Source organism: Mesoplodon densirostris, chromosome 15 (assembly GCF_025265405.1).
Source record: "Mesoplodon densirostris isolate mMesDen1 chromosome 15, mMesDen1 primary haplotype, whole genome shotgun sequence".
Lineage (NCBI taxonomy): Eukaryota > Metazoa > Chordata > Mammalia > Artiodactyla > Ziphiidae > Mesoplodon > Mesoplodon densirostris.
In genome coordinates, this window is record NC_082675.1 from 22613406 (window position 1) to 22629372 (window position 15967).

General features: G+C 43.7%; 1 protein-coding gene across 2 annotated transcripts in view; it reads left to right on the plus strand.

Annotated features, from left to right (window-relative positions):
* Window positions 1–15967, plus strand: part of KREMEN1 (kringle containing transmembrane protein 1) — a 65088-nt gene that overhangs the window by 648 nt on the left and 48473 nt on the right. The gene's annotated exons all lie outside the window — the stretch shown is intronic.

The window sequence follows — 15967 nt, forward strand, 5'->3', positions numbered from 1 at the left end:
CCCTGTGTCTACCCGCTCACGAGCGGGTGCGGAGGCGACGAGAGCGGGCGCCCGGCCCCTCTGCCCGGTCCCGGCTGCACCCGCTTGCCCAACACTAATTTCTGAGTACAAGTCGAGAAGAGTAAGGTTGACCTGCCCGCCCTGCTAGAGGTAGACCTGGGTCCGGAGAAGACCGGCTCTACCCAGCCAGAACGTTCCCTCCCTAGCCATCCCCCACCCCACCGGGGCCGCTTTGAACTTCCCCGTGCAGGTCCAGCGTGGAGAGGGGAAGAAAGTAAGGGGTGATGGGAAACTTCTCCCCTGTAGAGCTTAGGGTGCTTATCCTGGGAGTGCAGTGCCGAGCACTCGTTTCCCCAGTAGGCCCACACTTTAAAGAGGGTAACCCGCTCCCCAGGCTAAGGTCAAGGCCAGGTCTTCCCCAAGTGGGGCCCTAGACCAGGATGGAAGCTGGGACTTTGCTTAGCTTGCCCGCACACCTTTCCTTGCAACAGAACTCTCCAAGTTGAAGAGCAGGCAAGGGGGCGTTGTCTGGCCCAGGTACATTTGTCCGCAAGTTGTTCAGGTGTTGAGAATTCGGCATTAATGGAAAGGACGGGAAAAATGCATTTCAGGTTTGCTGAAGTAAGAAAAGCGGCCTCTGGGTTCTCCACCCAAAGTCGCAGGCTGTGATGTTGGAGAGACAGGATTTTGCTGATGAAAGAAAACTCCAAGTTGCTTTGTTTACTTAACAGCTTGGATTTGTGATAAAGATAAGGATTTAGTGTTGTCACTTACTATGTGACTTTGGGTTGTGCCTTCAGCTCTCTGAGCCTCAGTTTCCTCATCTGTAAAGAAGGGATGATGATAACTCCCTTGCAGGGTGTTGTGAAGATTAAATGATGTACTGCAGGTAACACACCCACATATAGCAGGCAGTCACTAAACATACTTAATACTTCTTTTTATAGTGCTTTACAGCTCACCAAGTGCTGGACACCTCCTTTGCCGTGGGAATGCTATGAGCTTCCAGTCTGATTAATCCCTGTTAAAGGCAAAGCTTGGCTTTAGAATGGTAGAAGGGGGCTCTCCAAGTGCTATAAACCTTAGGCTCAGGAAGTGGTTTCTGAGTGATCAGTGGCCTTCTAGGGGACAACTACAAAAACTTGTGCAGAAGTTTGATCACTTCTACTGTTTGCTGTATGTGGGGAATGAAGGAGGGACTTTCTGAGAGCCAGGATATGTCAACATAACTGTAACCTAGTAACCCCTTAGCTCCACTTTGCCATATGTGTGGTCAGGATTTAATGTCCTCTATGGAGAGAGAGGTATGGGTGGAAATAAACTGTTTCCTCTCCTGGAAAGGGCAGAGTAATAGCTCTGAAAAGTGTTCAATGAGCCAGCTGTGTGCTTATGCTTGTTGGAAGGTGGCACCCTCTCCTCAGGCACCTTTGCTTTGCTCGGAAGGGTCAAATGCAACAGCTCTTACGTAGTTTGAACTTCAAACCTTGGTGTGTGCTTTTATTGGAGTCTGGGGTAGGGACAAATAAATAACCATTGTGAAATGATTTATGATAAGTGGCCTATGTTCCCAATTGAGTGAGCCTCACCAGCTTTTTTCCCTCCCATCCTTAGTACATCAGTGCCTTTGTGACTTCTCCTCTTTAGTTCCAGAGGCAGTTTTAGGGAGATACCACATGGTCTTCAGCATCACATCCTGTCTAGAGCCTACCCACTAGTTTTTTAAAATCCTTTCCAATAAAAAACACGTTTTACTCCGAGGATATGCCAAACTTGACATTTCATATTTTTGATACTGTAATTTTCTCTAAAATTTTGTGGATGGAAAAAATTATTTCAATACTTATATTCTGCATAATTTTGTAATATTTAAATTACTGGTGGTTTGCATTTTTGAATGCTGACTTTATAAAAAGTTAGCTCATTCCCTATCAGTGCTACTTCTAATTACAGTGTGTAGCCAACCCCAGATGACCTCCCTTCTCTTCATTCTTTGAGATTCTCTCCGTTCCTTCACAACTGATAAGGAGGAAGGTAGAGGTTAGTGGTGGAATCTAGACTCCCTTTTCAAGGAGGAAGGCAGCCAGGGCCGTGGGCTGATGGGCTCTCTGAAGTGAACTCCCATCTGGAATTTACTGACCTGCAGGGGACAGCCGAGAGGTAGGAAGAGCAGAGAAGGCTGAGTGGACTTCAGCTCTGAGTTTTCCGCCTAAGGCATATACCTGCTTGGGTGTTTCACCACATTTAGGGGCTTTCAGGTGTGCGTCAACAGAGTGTATCAACTCTGGTTATGTTTGCTGTGAACTGCCTTTTATGCTCATCCTCCTCCAGCTTCTCATGTAGAATTTGTCCCATTAGACAGCAGTGTGTCTTGCCATAAAACCTATGAGTTCAGTTAACAGTGAGAGCTTCATGCTGTACAGGGCCTTATCCCTCTTGGGGACTCCATTAATGTTGTATAGAATTACCTGTATACAACCCAGGGGCTGAGAGGAGTGAAGGGGACTAACATGCATACCAGTTACTTTTATGTATTTTAAGAAACAGGAAACTGTCAAAACTGACCTGGCATCAAAGAACTCTGATCTTTTTGTGAAAATTTTTGGCCCCTCGACAAAGCTGTTTAAGTGTTTGAGATATGCAGTGAGACCTTTTATAAATCTTAGAGCAAAATGAAGTTCAATTTAGGCTCACTGCTAATAAACAGCAAGTTGGTACACTTAATATAGATATTATTGATATACTTACTTATGATTTAGCATATTTGGATCAAAAGCAATAAATGATGAAGGTAAAATATATTGCTTTAAATTGCTTCACAATATACAGATTAGGAATTTTGGGTGATGGGCAATATACCATCTTTAGTTTAGAATTTTTGAGCCTATAATGCCATCTTAGGCTCTAGGTCAGGTAGGTGTCAGCAAACATTTTTTGTAAAGGGCTAGACAGTAAATAATTCGGGCTTTGTGGGCCATGTACTGTCTGTTGCAGTACAACAGCTGCAGAATCTCAAAGAATGAAGAGAAGGGAGGTCATGTTTGTAGAGCAAAGCAGCCATAGACAGACTGTGAATGGATAGGTGTGGCTCTCTTCCAAGAAAACTTACATGGACACCGATATTTGAATTTCATGTGATTTTTTTTTAAGTTTTTAAAAATTTTTATTTATTTTTGGCTGTGTTGGGTCTTCACTGTTGTACATGTGGGCGTTCTCTAGTTGCAGTGACTGGGGGCAACTCTCTGTTGTGGTGCACAGGCTTCTCATTGCGGTGGCTTCTCTAATTGTGGAGCACGGGCTGTAGGCGTGCGGGCTTCAGTAGTTGTGGCATGTGGGCTCAGTAGTTGTGGCTTGCAGGCTCTAGAGTGCAGACTCAGTAGTTGTGGCACACGGGCTTAGTTGCTCCGCGGCATGTGGGATCTTCCCGGACCAGGGCTCGAACCCGTGTCCCCTGCATTGGCAGGTGGATTCTTAACCACCAGGGAAGTCTAATGTGATTTTTATATGTCAACAAAATACTGTTCTTTTGGTTGTTTTCAACCATTTAAAAGTTTAAAAAGCATTTTTAGCTCATGGGCCATACAAAAACAGGCAGTGGGCCAGAGTTGGCCTGCAGGCTGGACTTGACCAAGTCCTGCTCTAGGTCCATATGTGTTGATTTTTTGCAGTGTTCACTGGTCTGGAAAAGTGACAGGGAGGCTTGCTGAATGAACCTTTTACCTTTTACTATAAACTAACTTTAAGACGCATGGGAGAAATGGTTAAAAAGGTAAATTTTGTGTTATGTATATTTTACCACAATTAGCACAGGGAGATCAGCTCGGTGCTTTGTGACCGCCTGGAGGAGTGGGATAGGGAGGGTGGGAGGGAGGGAGACGCAAGAGGGAAGGGATGTGGGAACAGATGTATATGTATGACTGATTCACTTTGTTATAAAGCAGAAACTAATAAAAACAAACAAACAAAAACATATCGAGGGAGGGAAATTTCATACACATACATTTGGATCTTTAATAAGACTTTAAAGAATACTTTAAAAAGTAACTCAGGGGCTTCCCTGGTGGCACAGTGGTTGAGAGTCCGCCTGCCGATGCAGGGGACACGGGTTCGTGCCCTGGTCCGGGAAGATCCCACATGCCGCGGAGCGGCTGGGCCCGTGAGCCATGGCCGCTGAGCCTGCGCGTCCGGAGCCTGTGCTCCACAATGGGAGAGGCCACAACAGTGAGAGGCCCGCGTACCGCAAAAAAAAAAAAAAAAAAAAGGTAATTCAGTATGGTTCAGTGTGCACTACATAAAGAAAATAGAGCCTTCTTCGGAACCAGCCCATTGTTTGTTCAGCTCTGCAGATGTTGCTTGGATCAAACTGTTGAGAGATTTGTTTCTCAGAGGAAAGCCCAGGCAGCAGGTGGCACCAGCCCTGAGACATTTAAAAAAAAAAAAAAAGGAGAAAAAAAAAGAAAATAAACTTCTATCACTTTCCTAAGCAGTTGAATGGTTCTATTGTCATTTTTAAAGTGGCCTTTAAAAAACAACAGTGTGCTTAGCATGGATGATTATTTTGTTTTAATTAAAACATTTTCGAAAAAACAAAATGAAACACTCAAACATACCAAATTGATTGTGTTTGTACTGTGGAACAGTTAATGCAAAACACTTGGGAGAGGCCGTAAGTTTGGATCTGTAGTTTTTTCTTAGTTTTTGCCTCCTGAATAAGGATAACAGAGGAGGAAGTGAATGTGTTCCTTAGCAAACTAGCTGTGCAGGTTTTGAGGTGAGGTCTCCTCAAGCCCCCTTTTGTCACCTGGCAGGTTAGTTTCTGGCTGGCTCACAGTGAATGAGTGAGAACGGTGACTGACATTCTTCCACATTCATTTTGACCTTGAGTATCCAGGTGGATCCCGGAAGCATTAGTCTAGGAGAGGAGCCTGAGGTCACTCTGTTTTCCCCCTCTCTGTTGTCTTCAGTGTCATTCTCTCAAGACGGCAGTGCTTCTTCCCCAGACGTCACCTCTGGGACATTATCCTGCATTTGGATGAAACAGGGAAAGGATAGAGGCCGTTGTAGAAACATTAGAAGGGTGTCCATACTTCTCAAAAATAGCCACTCCATGGGCCTCCCTGGTGGCGCAAGTGGTTGAGAGTCCGCCTGCCGATGCAGGGGATACGGGTTCGTGCCCCGGTCTGGGAGGATCCCATATGCCGCGGAGCGGCTGGGCCCGTGAGCCATGGCCGCTGAGCCTGCGCGTCCGGAGCCTGCGCGTCCGGAGCCTGTGCTCCGCAACGGGGGAGGCCACAACAGTGAGAGGCCCGCGTACCAAAAAAAAAAAAAAAAAAAAAAAAAAAAAAAAATAGCCACTCCACAGAAACCTGCCTTCTCGTCCTCTAAGGAAATTCCTTCCATCCCCCTTTTAATCCTCTTTCTAGGTAAACACCTCCCTCTTCTGGACTTGCAACAGTTTGAAGAGGAATGAGGTTGGGGCTAGGAAGTACTTTACAGACAAAAGATTTGAGGCCACCTCACACGCAAGGCTGCCTCTCCCTCCTGCAGTTATGAGAGGGTACTTAATAACAGTACCCTCTCGGGGCTGCCCCTCTGCTGGGCCCAGCTTCTAGTTTTCTTGCCACTGATTTAATTCCTGGCAAGTAGCCAAAGCATTAAACTTTTATTGTTCAATTTACCGCGAGGGCGGGGCCCTGCTTCTAGTGGGCTGAGGAGGCTTCCAAACCCCAGTGTCATACCACATTAGCAACTTCAGACTTTGAGGGCTGGATTTCTTTCAGTTTGGTTAGATTCTTGGTTAGAACCAGAGCAGTATATTCACACTCAAAGTTTGAAAGCTCGGAAACGATAAAAACAGCATAGGCAACTTTTAAAGATGATACAAAACAGTTGTGGCATTGACTTATAGGACTAACTCTAAACAGAGTTAGAGTTTATATCTTTTAAACAGAAATGTTAAATGGCTGTCCATGTTCCTTGGTGTCCTAAAGTTGGATGAAAACATGGCGACCAAGTAGTTCTAGAACAGTAGGGATTGTTAACCAGTGTCATCACAGTATGTAAATTACTTGCTGCTGTTCAGTCTATAAAAATTGATCTTCAAAGAAAATTATTGGGCTGGTAAAAATATTTTTAATAATGACCACAGAAGCCATATTTCTTTTTCTTTGATGTTCTTCCAAAGCCTTCTTCTGGTTTTAATCAGATTGTTCCCACATAAAATACAGTGGAAATCTACAATAATAAAATCCCTATTCCTATGTCTATGGGGAAATAAACAGGATGGGGACTGTCCTTTTAAGGGGCTTTCCCCTTCCTTTTCCCCAGACTCAAAGCCTCTATTACTGGTGGGTGTTTTGGCATCAGTTAAGGGCCTTCAATCCTTCCCTCCCTCCATGTTTTGCTCTTTCATTAAAGTGTTTCTGTTGTCTAATTATATCCTTTCAATCAAATTAGAGACTGCAGCATCTGGTGAGGGCCGTAACTGCTGCCATCTGCACCTCGTATATACAGGCCTTTTCAGCTGAGAATCACTCAACTTCCAAATGGCAGGAAGAGATTTGGAAAAAGTTTAGTTGGAAGGGAGGTTAACTTAAAAGGAACATCTTCAAAGGCTGGGTTCGATGCCCTGCTTGCTGTGATGTGTGCACTGCCATGCAGAGCTTCATCGGCTTGGCTCACCAAAGATTCTTCTCTAGTGCTTCTGGCAGATGAAGGGTTTCTGATTGTCTTAGCTGAAATGACTAGCCCTCTCATCCCGAGGCAGCCCCGGGGCGAGCTGAAAATTTCTCCCTTGAGAAGAATCTTTTGTTGTATGACCACCAGTTGGTTAATGGATATGACACTTTCTGTTTATTTGACCATTTCTTCTAATTCAGTGGTTTCAACTAGAGGAGATTTTTTGCCCCCAAGGGACACTTGGCAATATCTGGAGACATTTTTGCTTGTCACAACTCACTGTGTGGTGGGGAGGGGTGTGCTACTGGCATCTAGCAGGTAGAGAGGCCAGGGATGCTGCTTTCGATCCTGGAATGCACAGGACAGCGGCCCCCTTCCCCCCCCAGAATTATCCAACCTGAAACGTCAGTAGTGCTGAGGTTGAGAAACCGTGTCCTAATTATATTATTCTTTTATCCTTCCCTTCACTGTGGCCTCGGAGTAGGCAACTCTCATCAACATCTTTTTTCACTCTTAAGAAAATAGATTCTTCATTGTCCATATCTAAACTCCTTAAGCATTTCCGTGAACAGTGTTTCAGAAATCTTAATGGAGTAAGGTCTGTGGGTCACCGTATGTTTCCACTTTCTCTAGAGTAAGAGTGCCAGATTAAATACAGGACACTCAATTAAATTTGAATTTCAGATAAACAGTAATTTTTTGTGTTTGTCTCATGCAATATTTGGGAATACTTTAAAAATCATTCGTTGTTTATCTGAAGTTCAAATTTAACTGGGCATTCTGTACTGCCATTTGCTAAATCTGACAACCCTACTCTAGATCCATGAAACATTACATGAAACTTTAAACCTTTGACTAGCAAATCAGTCTGTTGGCCACCATCTGCCCTTATTGTTCTGGGTGACTAGAGGTGACAGCAGTGCCTGTTCTTGTTTGTAAGTCAGTGCTACACTGAGACTTTCCTTCTGCCTCAAGCTGTCTCCATGGCCAGAACTTCTGAAACTTGTCACTTGAGTCATATTTTTATCTTGGGACCAGCTAACGAACGCTTATCAAATGCCTACTGTATGCCCAGCATCTCCGACTAGGACTCGTCCCTGTATCAGTTCTTAGAAGACGACAACTTTGTTGCTTCGGGTTTTACTTTAAAGATGTGCTCTAGAGATATGCTGTCTACCCGGCAGTCATCTAGCTCCCCATTCAAGGACTGTTGTATTATTTGCCCATCCCACGTCAACCAAGGGAAGCTGGATAGCCCAGAGCCTGGCTTCCATGGAGCGTTGGCTGCCCTCCAGGGCTCCATTACTGGGGAACTTTCTTGCCCTCTGAAATTAAAAATAGGGTACAGGCAATACTGATGAAAGTTGTCCAAAAGCTGGATTACATCAGTTTATTTTATCTGCTTTTTAGTCTGACAGAGCTTCAGACAGCGTGAAATAGTGTTGCTCAAGTGATGGTGAGGCAAGGTGTAGATTTGAGCCAGGTGTATCCCATTGAAAGCAAACAATATCAACATGAGTATTCATAACAAAGAGGGTTGCTTATTCCCTATTACAAATAGCTCTACCGTGGATTCCATTTAAATAGCAGACTCCCCTGGTTTAAATAGCATTTGATTTTCGAATACTTGATTTATATAAGCTTTCCTGGAACTTCTCCCAGGTCATTGCTAGGTAGGGCATGATAGCTAGCCTGGAGGCACAAATTGGTGAGGAAATCAGGGCACTCTGAACATGTCTGTCATGGGTTTTTCCCCCTAGCCCTCCATACACCTGATTCCCTCATTCAACAAAAGTTTGCCAGGCACGTTCTGTGTGGTCTGTAGTTGCTGAGAATACAAAGATGAGTGAAGAAACTTACGGTCTAGTGGAAGCAGGGCCAGGTGCTTCTTGAGCAATTATAGGTCAAGCTGATCAAGTCTTAGAAGAGCTGGGGCAGCAGGTGCTGTGGGACTTGTTTTAGAGCCTCTGGTTTCCATAGGAGTATAGTGCTATCTCCTCTAGACCCTGAGCTTTCAAATAGTTCTCCATCTTTTGTCTTTTTTGTTTCCTTTAGAGTTGATTTATAATGTACTAAGTTATTGTCCATCAGAGAACTGGACTTTGAGCTTTAAAACATCTTATTGTGCTTCCTGTTTCCTTATGTGAAAACTCTAGTGTGAAATTTTATTTCAAGATTGAAGAGGATATTTATAAATAAACATCTAAAGTAGATCCATTTATACTCAAACATTACACTGAGAGAGGTGCCATCACCACACCATGATAGAATATGTTCTGTTGGTATTGGCAGTAAAGTCCATGGTTAATTAATGAAATGTTTTTCGTAGAGTTCTGCTGAGCTAGTGACTTCTAACTTAGTGAGTCCATGCTTTCACTGAGGCTTGGCCTAATCTCTGTATATGTTACAGAGCTAGATGTTGATAGGTTAATGGTCATTCTTTCTTAAGAACTATCTCCTGGTCTTCAGTTTGATGAGTGTACTTGTATATAATACCCTAAATGATGAATGTAAGTTCCTCAAGCACTACTGCATGTTCATGGTGACTCTTCCTGGCAAAAACACATGTCCTTCACAGTGACAGCCACAGCATGCTTTCCAGTGGGTCCTGCCTGGGTAGGAGTGGAGCATATTCAAGATGAGAGCCAGATTGGGGGAGTGGTACCCAAGCAGCACTGCATTCTGGGCCTGCTCTGCCTCAAGAGTTACCTATTTTTCCAATTTTTATATAACAAATAATAAGGACCCCTCTCTGAAGTGTTTTCGTGGGTCTTCTGAATTTAAACCTGTTGTCTATGGCTTACGATATGTTCAGTTTTTCTTAAAATAGTCTTTTAATTAGGTATCTGTTAATAGAGATGAATAAACTGGAGATTCAAATAGAAGACTTCAGGTCTCCTTCCAAAAGTATGAATTCTTTAGTTAAAATAACTTTGAGAGGTATGGCCTTTTCTTCTGACATTGTTCCCATGAATGAAAAGGAAGATCTAAAAGGTATTTTAATGGAAAAGCTACTGATAAATAATTGCAGTGATTATTTTTGTGGTAATTCTACTTTGGGCAAAAGTACAAAAGTACTTTGTCCTCTGGTCATTTGAATACATAGTCTAAGAACATGGTAGGTGAATGTCTGTCTTGATTTTAGATGACTGAATTTATGGCTGATTGAGTTTGTTTATTCTTGAAAAGAAACTAAGGTAGATTAATTGTAAAACAGCATGGTAGTAAGTATTTTCAAGATGTCCTTTCAAAAAATTTTGCTTTGGGAGATTTAGAACATATTCAAAAATAAGAGTGTAAGGAAGTCATGTGTATCCATCTCCCAGCTTCCACAATCGTAAACCAAGGCCAGAGTATTTCATCTCTACCTCTTTCATCCCCCCAAGTAGATTATTTCATAACAAATCTCAGATATCATATCATCTTATCTGTAAATATTTCAGTATGTATCCCTAAAGGATAAGAACTCTTTTCAAAAACATAGCAACAGACACTTCCCTGGTGGTCCACTGGGTAAGACTCCATGCTCCCAACGCGGGGCGGGGGGGTGGGGGGGCCTGGGTTTGATCCCTGCTCGGGGAACTAGATCCAGCATGCATGCTGCAAGTAAGAGTCCGTGTGCCACAACTAAGAAGTCCACACACCGCAGCTAAAAAAAAAAAAAAAGGATCCCACATGCTGCAACGAAGATCCCACGTGCCACAACTAAGATCCGGTGCAACCTAAATAAATGAATAAATATTAAAAACAAACAAACATAGTAGCAGTACCACTACCATTATCACAACTAAAATTTTAACAGTAATTTCTTAATATCATCAAATATCCAGTCAGTAATCAGTTTTCAGGTATCCCTGGTTGTCTCATCGGTGTTTTTACCATTCAAACCAGGACCTAAGCCAGGTACAGTTAGGTGATGTGACTTTTGAGTCTCTATTAACCTAGAGGTTTCTCCTCTTTTTCTTTTTTTTTCTTGAAATTTATTTGTTGAAGATGTAGTTTCTTCTAAACAAAAAGAGTGCTTAAATGCCTCTTCAGAAGGAGGGCCCACATGGAAGGTGAGTTATTTTTTTCCATAGAATTCTCACTTCCATTAGAGAAATGGGTAGAATTAGAGAATTTTAAGCCTAGGAGAGATTTTAGCCATCAATCCTTTCCTGTCACACTCCCTCAGACTTTTGAGCCTCAGTTCTATTTTGTTAGAATCTTGAAATTAGAGTTTAGGGTGAAGGGATATTGAGACCACCTATCTCAAATCCCCTTGTTTCACCAGTGAAGAAATGGAGCCCCAAATCCAGGTGATTTCTTCAAACCCCACAGTGTCAGCTACTTGTCTGGTGTCATTTCCCCTTTCTTCCAGTGATTCTCAGTATGTACCATGTGTTTAGAAGGCTCCTCCCTCCTACCCTCTCTCTAAGTAGTCTAGGTGATCTAGACCTGATCGCCTGCCTCCATGTAATCATGGGAATCTCTTCCCTTGGGGAGCCATTGGTGTTAAAGACGCAGTGTCTTCTCACAGGCTCAGCTGTGTTAGGATGGGAAGGTCTGGGAACCCCTGCCTTCCCAAGGCCATGTGCCTCTTTACCATGGGCTTCCACATAACTGAAATAAGCATTCCTGAAGTGCTTTTGAGTGTCTGAGGGCAAAAGGTGATTTTGCCAGGGACCATAGGCTTTGAAGACCTACCCATGAGTTCCCACTGGACACCAGTCTGTACTGGAAACCCAACAGAGCAGCAGGTGTGTTGTGCAAACATCTGACGACACTCTTGTGTTGCCCTCTAAATATTAAAAGGAGCTTTTTCCACCTAAGCCTTGTATTTCTATAATCTACCCACCTACCAAATTTTATAGATGTCTTTAAAAGAACAGATGTTCCCACTGGAAAATGTTTCTGCCTTCTTATTTTAAGATGCCATAATTCAATTTAATGCTTATTGATTCATGTTAATTTCAAACCAGGCTAAAACCAGCCAGATTCTTCCAACATAGGATCAGTAGAGATGCTGAGTGGTCCTACATGGAACAGAAAGTCAGCTTTGATGGATTAAAAACAGTGACTCTCACAAACATCATATAATAGAGATCTAACTAGTAATTAGCTACCAGAAAAGCAGGAAAATTCAAGACTCAATATGAGAAAAACCTCAATAGTGTGGTTTCAGGCAAACAGTGTAGTTAGGAATGACCTAGTTATAGAGCTTCATTGAGAACTTATTCTTCAACTTTATTAAATGTTATCAAGGAATAGAATGTCTTTTGCTTTCCTACCACCATCTCATATATGTCAAGTTTTAATTATTTTAAAACACATCGTTATAGTTTTAAACATGAACTTTAAAAACACAGTGCACGTGCAACCTGTCAGGAGTTAAATTGCCTGGTTCTCTTAACTTGGCATTTTCCTCACTTATAATAAGTACAGATATTGAATTATGTGATTTCAGTAGCATATATAAACAAAGATTTGTTTCATCCCACAGTTCAAATTTTGATTAAGAAACACATGTACCTTTTTTTCCTTACTTTTTATCCACTGAATGCTGGGATTCAACATAGGGTTCAAACCATATATATTTTTCCTATCCTGATGGTAGCCTGATAACTGCCCATTTAATCACTAGGTAGACAGACTTTGGGAATTGTATTGTGGAAAATGTATCTGGGAATATTTCTAGGTCCTCTACAGGTCATGCCTCTAGATCAACTGAAATCTTCAAATAATGTTACATACAGCATGCGAGTATGAGAGCCTATGGAATTTGAGGAATAAATATCAAAGTTTTGAATATATATGCCATCAAGTCAATCAGTCTTTATACCAACCCTTCTAAATTCCAAACATAATAAACAATAATAGTTTTATGAGCGAAAACTCTAGCTTGCTTTTATTAGCAATGGGGAGTATTGAACTTTCACCCAGACATGGTCTTTGTCCTCAGATCTTCCTACCATGGGGATGACCTCCAGGCCTTCATGCAGCAGCAGGTCCTGCAGAAAACAGTTGGTCTTCACAAAACCATTTGCACAGAGATTCTCACCCAAGATTTGTATACCCTAATGTGATTCCATATATCTCAAGAGAATTTCAATGAAATTAGCATCTCCAGCTTTTTTTAAAATAAATTTATTTTATTTATTTATTTTTGGCTGCGTTGGGTCTTCATTGCTGGGCGCAGGCTTTCTTTAGTTGCGGCAAGCGGGGGGCTACTCTTTGTTGCTGTGCTTCTCATTGTGGTGGCTTCTCTTGTTGCGGAGAATGGGCTCTAGACGCGTGGGCTCAGTAGTTGTGGCTCATGGGTTCTAGAGCACAGACTCAGTAGTTGTGGCGCACGGGCTTATTTACTCTGTGGCATGCGGATTCTTAACCACTGCACCACCAGGGAAGCCTGCATCTCCAGTTTTTAAAAATAAATGCTGGGCTTCCCTGGTGGCGCAGTGGCTGGGAGTCCGCCTGCCGATGCAGGGGACGCGGGTTCGTGCCCCGGTCCGGGAGGATCCCACATGCCGTGGAGTGGCTAGGCCCGTGAGCCATGGCCGCTGAGCCTGCGCATCCGGATCCTGTGCTCTGCAACGGGAGAGGCTACAGCATTGAGAGGCCCGTGTACTAAAAAAAGAAAAAAATAAAAAATAAATGCCATATGCCATATTTCGGAGGGTTTTGGTGCTGGAGAAAAAGATAAGGAATCGCCAACTTAGAAAAGAAGAAATAATCCCGAGTGCTTTGATGTCAGCCTTGGAAGTTTTTATTAAGGAGTTTTCTTCTGTATTTACTAAGTTTTCGTCAGGCTTGTGTCTAACTTAATGGCTGTTTTCATTCAATCCCCAAAGCAAAAGATTTGCAGTTTTCTGATGGAGAGGAAGGTCCAGCAGAGATGAATGGAATGGGTTCCAACTGGAGAAGACAGGGAAGAAATAAAAGTGCTTTCACAGCTTCTTATTCCTCTCTTCTCAAAACACCTTCTCCCTTACCTTCTGAGACCCACATGCTTCCTTAGCTTTTCTCCCACCTCCCAGGCTGCACATCACTGCTGGGCCCTTCTCTTTCCAGGCCTGAAACATTGCAGGGCCCCAGGGCTCAGCCCCACATGTCTTCTCTCTCCACACAAGTGCTGTTACCTCCACACTCTGGATCTAGCCTTGGCTTCTTTCCTCAACTCTAGGTTCATCTAGCTATCTGCTTACTCTGTATCTCCATCGAATTTTCCTATCCAAAACCAAAGCCTTGATTCCACCCCAAGATATTCTGTGCCTCTTGGGTCCTCCCCATCGTAGTAAATGGCAGCACCGCTCATCCAGCTGCTCGGTGTTGTACCTAACTCCTCTTTCTCTGGGACCCCAGCAAATACTTTTGGTTCTACCTTCAAAATACATCCGGAATCCGGCCACTTCTTCCTATCCTTCAGCTACCAGCCTGGCCCAAGCCATCCTTCTTTCCAGCTCATCCTTCTGCAGTAGGCACCTAGCTGGTCTCCCTGCTGAGTGCTTAGCTGTCTCTACACAGCTCTTCCTCCACCCAGCAGCTACAGTTCTACTAAAAGATAAGTCAGATCGTGTCATTTCTCTGCTCAAAGCCCTCCAATGACGTCCTGTCACTCTTAGAGCAAAAGCCAAAATCTAATTTATACGACCCTCAAGACTTTACATGTCCTGGCCTTGCCTGCCTCCTTCTCCTCTTCATTTCCCACCACCCTCCCCTGCACTCACCCTACCTGGTCGGATCAGAGGAGCTGCCTCACAGTTCCCCAAGCCTTCCCCAGCACATTGCTGCTTGCGGGAGGGCGGTTTGCACTGGCTGTGCCCTCTGCCTGGAATGCCCTTCCCGCGTCCTTTCCATTGTTCGCTTCCTCCCCTTGTCCACATCTCCCCTCATCTCCTCTCCAGGCCATTCCTGACCCACCTCTTCTAAAAGAGAACCCCCACCCTTCCATCTCCGTCCCCTAACTCCATTTTCCCTTGTAGCACTTCTCACTGGCTAGTGTTAATTTTGATTGGTGTATTATGAGCGTGAAGCCCTGTGAGCATGTGAGCTCTAAGAACGCAGAGTGTTCACCACTGCTGTCCCAGTGCTGTGAACAGTGCCAGACACATAGTAAGTGTTGAGTAAATATTTGTTGAATTAATGAATAATATCGTAGACATTAGATTGATCACCTTTGCTTGTTCTCTTTCACTGAATGCATAAATATTACAACCAGCCATGTGATATTTTATTTTTTAATGGTTTAAGCCACTCCTTGCTTGTCTAGCCAAAGCTTAGGTCAGTTTCATAGTGGTAGGAAACAAGGGAGGCAGGGTCCTCATTACCTAGTGCACACCCCAGTATTCTGATGAAATCAAGACGCACACATAACTTTAATCCAGAACGTTCAAGTTTGGTTCCCCCCCCCCCCGCCCAAAATTGACATGCACTGGACAAGTCTGTTAAAAAAATAATTGTCAAATCTGGTTAACACTGCCTCCATTTCCCTAGCATAGCTAAGAACAAGACTGGGTCTAGGAGGAATAGACTAAAGCAAACAGGCCTGCTCTTACCCATTCCCTCTCTCAGATGCCACCTCATTCCATTCCTGAGGGCTGACACTTGTGTGGATGGCTACCACATTCTTTTGTGTTACAAATCAAGTCATCTGAGTCTCGGGGAACACCGACCCCACTGCCCTGCAGGTTGCTGTCTATTGCTAAGGCTTTCCAATGCTTTCCAGTGGTCGGCCAGCATTTCTGGCTCCCAAGCCACTCCTCGACCACTTTTGATAGGAGAAAAAGATGTATTAACACATAACAATTAAAATTCTAGCAACTGGCAAAGATTGGCTTGATGTTCTTAGAATCATCACTCAGGCAGCTTTCTAGAAATATAGGTTCCCAGGTCCCACTCTAACCTTGGGATTGGGTAGGGCTCTGGTGTGGTACACGCACACACGGCGAGTCTCTCTCTCCCTCTTTCTTTCTCTCTAGCAGATCATATACATTCCTAGTGATAATAAATGCTATGAAGCAAGCAAATGAAGGGCAGAAAAACAGAAGTGGAGATGGTGGGGAAGGGTTTTCTGAGGAGGTAGTATTTAGTCTGTGATGGGAAGTATTAGGGAAAGAACGTTTCGGGCAGGAAATAGCGTGGTGTGTTTACAGAATTAAAAGCAGGCGAGTGTGGCTGGAGCACAGCACGTGATGAGGGGAAGAGCTCGGGCCCGGTGGAGGGAGGGCCTGGGGCCACATCGAGGGGGCTTCACAGACAAGGATGACGGCTTTGGGTTTTGTTCCCAGTGCTCACGTTTTCCTGGGAACTTTGA